The following is a 9,009-nucleotide window of genomic DNA, read 5'->3' on the forward strand; positions in this document are numbered from 1 at the left end:
ACAACATTTACAAGTATTAGCATTATTTGAATAAGATAACTAATATAATCATATTAATAATTTATGATCTGATTGAAGTCTCCTTTGTGTGTGGTTTCCATTTGAGTAACAAAAGTTTATACTATACTTGTTTGAAATACCATTAGTGAATCCTCTAACCTTAACATTTGTTGTTATCATTGTCTAATCCTTATATTGATCTTCCATCTCAAAGTCTCTCATCAACTTCTTCTCTTCTTCATTATTATTAGTACTATTACTATTACTATTGTTGTTATTGTTATTGTTGTTTATAATTTATATAATTAACTTCTCTGTGATTCGACCCCGGTTTTGCTAGGTTATTTATTATTATTTATTATTTTGACACTCATGCACTTGGAAAAAAACATTAATTTTTTATCGTAATACTGATGATAAATTTAACATTTTCTTTTCAAGTTTCTTAAGTTCCAATCATGAAGACATGTTGTTAATTCTTTTTCCCAACCATGCTCAGCAGTATTTCCAATTTTAAATATGTTTGTTATTGAGTTGAATTTCCAATTTTAAATATGTTTGTTATTGCGTTGAAAATGTTGTTTTAAAAAAAAAAAATTTAATGTGTTGATATTAAAAATATTTTTTTAAAAAATAATTTAAAAAATTACTACCATAATATTAAATACATATTTTTTTAATATATTTTTAAATAAAATACTTTAAAAAAATTACTTCCATAATATTAAACACACAATTTCATCACAGCTAAAAAAGCCTAGATCTTTTATATTATTTTGTGTGCTTGAAGTGGGTACCTGTTGCTAATGCAAAGAACTCTGGGGTGAACAAGCTGAGCTGAAGCGAGCCGAGCTACATTAATATTACTATAAACAGGTTATAATGCGCTAAGGTCAAACTGTAGGGAGTGACTTATAATGACTAAGTAAGGGTGGCTCGTTGTCGCTGCTGCCGCTCTAAGTAATACATAAATAGTCTTTTATCGGCACGGTCGCGACCATTAATGAATTTGGCTCCATGCTTTTCACGTTATTTTAAATTTTTTTAGCAACTATGGATAACGCCAACTTGTTTTTACCCTGTGGCCTTGTACTCTATAACATGCATAAGAAACTTCCAACGAATAAACATAATTTCTTTATTTTAATAACTAATTAAGAATTTTTTACGTCAGTCTTCGCATTGAATAAACACTACAAGACGTCACGATTTTATTATAGAAAAAGACATTGTGCTGCATTATTCACACACTTATAAATTATTATAGATTTATAAGCAAAATTAAAATAAAAAATAAAGTAAAAAGACAACCAAAAGACATTTTTTTTTCCTAATTTTTTTTTAATCTTTAATTAGAGAGTTGAGAAAGGAGAGAGGATCATAAATTTCAACGATAAAGAAAAAAAATTATCATTAATATCAATTATGACAACAAAAAATCTTAATCTTATTTTTAATAGTTTCGTTTGATAACAAAAATTTAACTTAGATGCTATTCCAGTCTAACATTGCTTAAGAAAATAAATTTAACTAAAATAAGTTTTTGAGTTTTTTTTTGTTTTTTTAGATTGATTTTTGGATTATTTGAAAGCCCAAACGAGTTTATTTAAGTTTTTAAAATATTTTTAAATGTTTTTTAGGTTAAAAAATATTGAAAATGATTTTTTTTATTAAAAATCCATAACCCTCATTTTCTAGGAATCCAAGAGTCACTGGATTCTAAACATGCAGACAACATAATATTTACCTAAGCTAATGGTGCATTATTTGCATGAGCTAATGGTGTATCGTCTATATATATAAATAATGTGTTTTTTTTCTTATAAATATGGCGTGTTGTCCATTAAAATTGAAAGGTGTCATTTGCATGCAAAGATGGCATATCTTTGTGTTGGTATTTTTAAGGAGGATGAATGACTCATCTTCCACATTCTATTATTTGGAAAAACAAAATAAAGACCTAGCATGCAAGCTAAACTATTTATACAAAATAATCTATCTTTTTTTTTAAGTGTTCTTCATAGTTATTAAACTCTATTTAAAATAAGGACTTGAAGACGAGCCAAGCAGGTTAACAAAAAAAAAAATGTTTTCTTTTTACAAAATGTCAAGATAGCATTATTTTGCATTTTTATTAAAAAGTCAATGAATTCAAACCAAGATTTGATTGAGTTGAGGGTCAACCAGGAGTTTTGAGAAGGTCATTAACCTGATAGATTGATGTGAATTGTATAGTTATAGTATTTTAAATTCTTTAAATTAAAAGAAAATAGTATTATTTTAAATTCTTTAAATTAAAAGAAAATAGTATTATTTTAAATTCTTTAAATTAAAAGAAAATAGTATTATTTTAAATTCTTTAAATTAAAAGAAAATAGTATTATTTTAAATTCTTTAAATTAAAAGAAAATAGTATTATTAAAAATAGTATTATTTTAGAAAACACATTTAAGATGACTATATGTTTTTTTTACATTAAAAAAAATAATAATCCAGTGACGTAATGAGGCCTAATAGTTTAGAAATTATTACAGGTAATTCTTGAATTATTTTATTAATTTCATGCATAAAGTTTTAGATTTGGAATTGTAATTGTTTCTTTGTGTAAAAAAAAAAAACATGTTATCCATTGTTGCACATTCTTTTTTTTTTTTTTAATATTGGTGCATCATATACATATATAGATAGTGTATTTTTTATCTATACAGATATCATACCTAATAATTCAGAAATTGTTACAAATGACTCTTGAATTATTTTATAAAATTCTAGTATAAAATTTTTGATTTATGGTTATATTTTTTTATTTATATAAAAAAACGTGTTCTCAATTATTATATATTTATTTTTTTAATGTTGAAAAACATTTAACCCAACTCACAACAACATTTCATGGATGGACTTATGCTTATTATTTTCATTCTTTTTATAATTTCATTCTTAAATAAAAATGTTGAATGCAAATGTTTTTACTTGAGTAATATTTTTCCTTGTAAGAGTATAGAAAAAGAAACGGTAAAAGAAGAATTAAAAAAAGAAAAAGAAAAAGAAGCAACTAATCTTAACCTTGGTTAACTCATTGGAAAAAAAAAAAAAATGACGTGTACCCAAGGAAAAACCACTTTCGCAATTTCCATAATGAAAAGGACAGCTTCAAGATTTTCATTTTAGAAAGTGGGGTCCCAAGAAACTTGGTTGGCTAGCAGATGACCGACTTCTGCGCTTTCCCTTTCAGTTGTGGGGGCGACGAAGCATTCATTAACTTCTCTACTAAGAGTCGGCGAAAAACCACCTCCTTTTGTGTTATTTTCATTTGATTGGTGAAGAAGTTGCCTTGAAATACATACATATATTTTTTGTTTTTTTTTATTGATTTTTCAATTTTTTATTTAATATTTTAAATTTTAAATTTATTTTTATAATTTATTTTTTTTATAAAATTATTACACTATTATATAAACATCCTAATATTTAGTAAACATTTAGTGTTACTCAATTTTATCGATATATATTTTTTATCATCATATTATCATATAAAATTTATTATTTATATTATAAATTTAACGAGTTCAATTATAAATCTCATGTTGATTTAATATATTATTTTTTGATATATAAAATATTATTTGAATTTTTTTTAAAACCAAATTATATTTTTTACTGATAGATATCAAAATTGATCAGCTAGATTGAGTTTATTTTTCTAGTTTTTTTTAAAATTTCATTTTTAATTGTTTTTTTATTAATTTTATTCTTAAATATATAATTAATTTTGAATTGATCTTTATAATTTATTTTAATTTGTTTTCTATAAAATTATCACAATTTCAAATAAATACCATGGTATGTGATAGATATTTAATTTTATAAATATCTATTTTTATTATTATATTATAAAATAAAAAATAGTTTAAAAACAAAGTTATTAAACTCAATAAAATTTATAATTGAGATTGAAGGTTTAGTTGGTTAAGTCGCGAAACTTAAGGTGATCCAATATTTTATTATTTTGCTATTTAAAAAAAATCATTTAAAAAAATAATTAAAATCAAATCTTGCAAAATGTTTTTGAATCTATTAAATTAATTATATCATATTAAATAAATTTAATATAAATTAATTTTAAATATAAGTAATACAATAAATCAGATTGATTTTTGCTGGATGCCAAATAGCTTATGCGATGTAGACTTTTATTGTTTTTCAAGTTGAAAATCTTTTTGAACTAGAATATTCTAAAACCAAGAGTAGCAATACCTATTTGGCGAAGCTCCTTGATTGCTTATGAACACTGGTTCCAATTTTCGATTTCACAACAGCTGCATCAGTGATTACTATTACTAACAACATTAAAAGATTTGAGCGGAAATCACCTGCTTTCAGTGTTCATTTCTCTTGTTTGCACTATTCATGTAAACAGTGCAAGCATGCTATTCTTTTTTATTCTTTTGACTTTTTTTTTAATTATTTTTAATATTATCATTTAACACGCATGATTTTGAATAGACTTTTTTATTTTAATTTATTTCCTATAAAATTATTATAAATTTAAATAAATAATTTATTATTTAATTTATATTTAATTTTATAATTATTTATTTTTATTATCATAAAATTATAAAAAAATAATTAAAAAATTAATGAACTTAATAGAGTACGTAACCAGATTTGAGGTTTGGTAAGTTTAGCTAAGAAAATACACATACATATATGTACACATATCTTCTTGAATTATTTTTAAAAAACTAATTTATATTTTTATTGGTTATTTAATTTTTTTTTTAAACTTATCAAGTCAGTTAGGTTTAGACAAAAAAGTAAAAATTATATTTTTTATTTTATTAAAAAAACTTTAAAATGGTTAAATCATTGATAGCATAAAGTCATTGAGTAATGATAATATTTTTTTTTTTTTTAATTTCTAAAAAGAAACATAAAGTCATTGAGTAATGATAATATTTTATTTTTTTTAATTTCTAAAAAGAAAGATGGTTATTGTATCATTTACTAAACTATGTTTGAATGCTCTTTATTTTTTTTTTAATACTCTCTATTTTTCTTCTATGTAAAAGTGAAGATTTCTTATAAAATTTTATTAAATATTGTAGTCCACATTGTTTTTATTTTTTTAAATTAGTTTAAAATTAATATTTTAGATATTTTTAGATTATTTTGATATGTTGATATTAAAAATAGATTTAAAAACATATTAAAACTATTGTTTTAATAAATTTTCAAATAAAAATAATTTTAAATATCAAATAGTCCTTACAGATAAAACAATTTGCTCTTTGACCAACAGATATCATTGTTTTATCTTCTTTCTATCTGGGAGGTTTAAAAAGAATTCACCCTTTGAAATTTTTAGGAAAGTGATTCCAAACAAGAAAAATAAAAACGATTCCACGAGATCTTTTGATTTCTTTCTTTTTTTATATATAGAAAAAGGGTGACAAGCATAAGCTGCAATGATGGACTGGCTCCCTATGACATGGTCATTCTCATGCCTTGACAAAATCCCCTTCTTAGGCGAACCCCTTTAACCATGTTTCATAGTTTCTTCTATCAACCAATCTTCGAAATTAGACCTTTAGATTGCTGCTGAGGTGCAGGGTACTTGTAATTAAGAACCTTAAATGCAGAGGAAATTATGGAGAAAAATATTCATTGGCACCATTATCAGACATCATCATCTATAATTAAGGTTTTGGTGTCTTACAGGTTATGATTGAAAGCTCGTCCGCAATTCAAATAACTCCACTTCTTTTATTTTTCTATTAACAATTTTGGTTGTTGTTAGTTAGGAATGGTAGATAATATGAAGCAATCACATGGTGGAGACGAACCTAATAGAAACAATTTTCTCGGATTGTTTTCTTTACTTCGTCGATCCTTCCTTCCCATGCACTCCTTTTTATATCATGAAAGCAGGAAAAGAGAGAGACCTCACAAGCAAGAGCCCCGACCTGCTTTCTTTTTTTAGGTTTCTTATGAATCAAGGCTGGGGCTGGGGTCCCAGATACCAGAAATGAAAAGAATTTTGAAATTTCTGAGGATAGTTTGGCAAACATGAAATTAGAACGATGATGTGACCATAAGAACTACAGATAGAATGGTTTATGAGCTTAATTTATACCAGTGCATCGTCTGCTTTTCCAAAGAAGAAACGAGAAGGAAAGGGTCCTCGCATAAAATACCATACCTTGCTGGAAAATGGACATTATCCAACCTACCAGAATAAGTAATTTAAGTGGCAGAGAAGATAATTGGAGATGAATATATAGAAATGCAGACGGTGCAATAATAAGTACAGTTGGGGAAATACTCCAATGTGAACCTTGCTTTCGTTGCCTTTAAGAACAAGAAAAGGTAACCATGGCGGCTTTGATGTAAAGTTTTTCCAGGGACTCCTTCCCTGCTTTGTAAATCACTGTATACAAACTTACTGGCTCTCCAGCACTGTACAATTTTGATTTATTAATATACCTATATTTTGAAAAAAAAAAAAAAGAAGAAGAAGAAGAAGAAGAAGAAGGTAGCCATGGTAAGATAATATTTAAAATTAAGGATGACCACTTCCAGTTTTTCTCATTTAGTTATAGACTAATTGTAATTCCTTTTGCTTTTTACAGGTCAAAGTATTCTATCTCCATTTCAACAAACACTCTGTATGAATGGCTGGTATTCAACATCGGCAAACAATAAAACATGCATACAGCATAGCACAAGTCTGCATTGGATTAGATTTTGATCCAAGAATTCCCACAGTTAATCTGTGAAAAATCTGCTAAAGGTCATGCCAAGGAATGGATTACGTTCTGGCAAGATTCTTCACCAACATCGCAGTCTCATAAACTTTATTGCCTCTTCATCTCTCCCTATTTTTGGTTCTTCAATACATCTAGCAACATAAATTAGCACCTCCCAAGAGAGCAATTTGCAGCTGCCGAGACTAATAAAATGGCATTTAGTTATAAATTTCCAGTCACCAAGTTAAGTTAGAAATCCTAACACGACACGCAATCCACATGGAACTGCATTGCCACGGCCACTGGGACCAGGAAATCCTCGTAAGGATGTTGTCGCATTGAGCATCAAGTCAGATAAGGATGCCATGAGACTGGTTCAGCACAATGAACGTTATCTGGTAATGGCTTGCAATATAAAAAAGGCATAGGTTTAGCTTCTATCTACCTTTGGGAGACAGTTAGATATTGAAGAGTAGATGAGATGTACGGTGGTTTTTGGAGGTCATTAGTCTGGAAAGCTACCACACCATACAGTGGAACCTAAGTTTGAGTAGAAATTGAAATGGATTAAATATGATAACAAAATTTTATGGAGTAGGGTTTCCCAAACCAAGGCTAGATTTATGCTTATACACTTTATAATGCCACTCATTCATGAATTCCCATTTCTTAACATAGAGGTTGAGTGAGTCTCAAAGAGGGATTAAATTCTGCTCCTCTACTTGTCTGTTCTTCGTTGTTGAATTAGCTAGTATTGCTCTAATTAGGTCATTCAGCATCCCTTCCCTCTCTCTCTGTCCTTCAAATGGTCCATTCACATGGTTAGTTGGAAGAAAAAAGTGACTGTATACTAGTTCTGAACAAATTGCAGTTAAATGAACACGAAGGTAACTCACAAGTCCTATGATCAGCTAAAATTAAGAGATCAATTCGGAGAATTACTTTGAAGAAGAAGTATATGTATATTATAATTTTAAGCTGCGAGATATACGCGTTATTTCTGAAGCCTTTTGTCCTTACTAGAACAGAAGTGGAGAATTAAATTCTACGCACTCAATTGTAGTCAAATTAGTAGAAATTTTCCATGCAGGCTAGATATCAGGCAAAACTAGAGAGGAGATGACCCAAGTACAAAGGAAAGAAATCATTAATGTAATAAACCAAACATCTAAGTACCGTTCAATTTGACTGCAGTAAGGATAAAAACATAACTACCAGTCTACATCCAGTTCTACTGTGCATCAGTGCATGTACTTCTTGTAGTGCTGCCAGTTGGATCCTTACCAGATATAGTTTTTGAAGAGCATGAAAGAAACGTTGGAAGCTATGCATGTACTGTGACCAATGCTACTGTAAATCTTATCCACACTGGCTCCAACAACCAAAAACATGTCTGAAAAGATAATTTCGCGTGCAGCACAGAACATTACTTGCATAGTTTTGCACCAACAACAAAACTGATAATAATAAAAGCAATCTGGACATGACAATATGTATAAAGTGGGAAGTCCAGGAAAGCATCCTGTGTTTCATTGCACAGACAACTATATCGTATAGTGTGGATGCATAGTATAGAATTTAAGCTACTATAAATCATGCAAATAATAGAGTTCAAGATAGCTATGAACACAAATTATGCAAAAGTACTTGTTCAAATGACTATAAATATGCATATGAGCATGTTAACTGTAATAAAAGATTAATGTTCTACCGTAGACTGAATTACTGTACACTGTGAATCCAGTACTATTTAATATTATAGTATTATTTAGCATTGTAGCTTAATTATTGTAGATTATAAGTGTAAGTGATTTCACTTTTTAGATATTTAGGTTTGCTGTATGCTAAAAATATTGTAGAGGGTTAGGGCTGTTGTTTTAGTTGTGGAGAAAATAATCAATTTAGATTTGGATAGGGATGCACACACCTGGTAGTGGGTTGCCAAACCCTAGAGGCTAAGACCATACTTACGAACTTTGCTAGGACTACAAATACTTAGTGTTGGAGCTGCTAAGCCCTGGATGCTAGGGTTAAACCCACACTCCTGACAGTAGACTTAAGCAAGCAAGTCTGTGGATCTGAAGACCTAGAGTGTGTAGATTCTGGGCCTAAGATCTGCAGAGCCACGCATTGAGTCTTGTGTCAGGATCTAATTTTTTTGGGTTTAATGTTAGGATTCAAGGTTTTTAAGTTTTAAATTTCTAAATATAATTATTTATATTATAAATGTTATTATTTGTATTATAATTAAAAATATTGA

Source organism: Populus euphratica, unplaced genomic scaffold (genome assembly GCF_000495115.2).
Source record: "Populus euphratica unplaced genomic scaffold, PopEup_1.0 scaffold685.1, whole genome shotgun sequence".
In the NCBI taxonomy this organism is placed as follows: Eukaryota; Viridiplantae; Streptophyta; class Magnoliopsida; order Malpighiales; family Salicaceae; genus Populus; species Populus euphratica.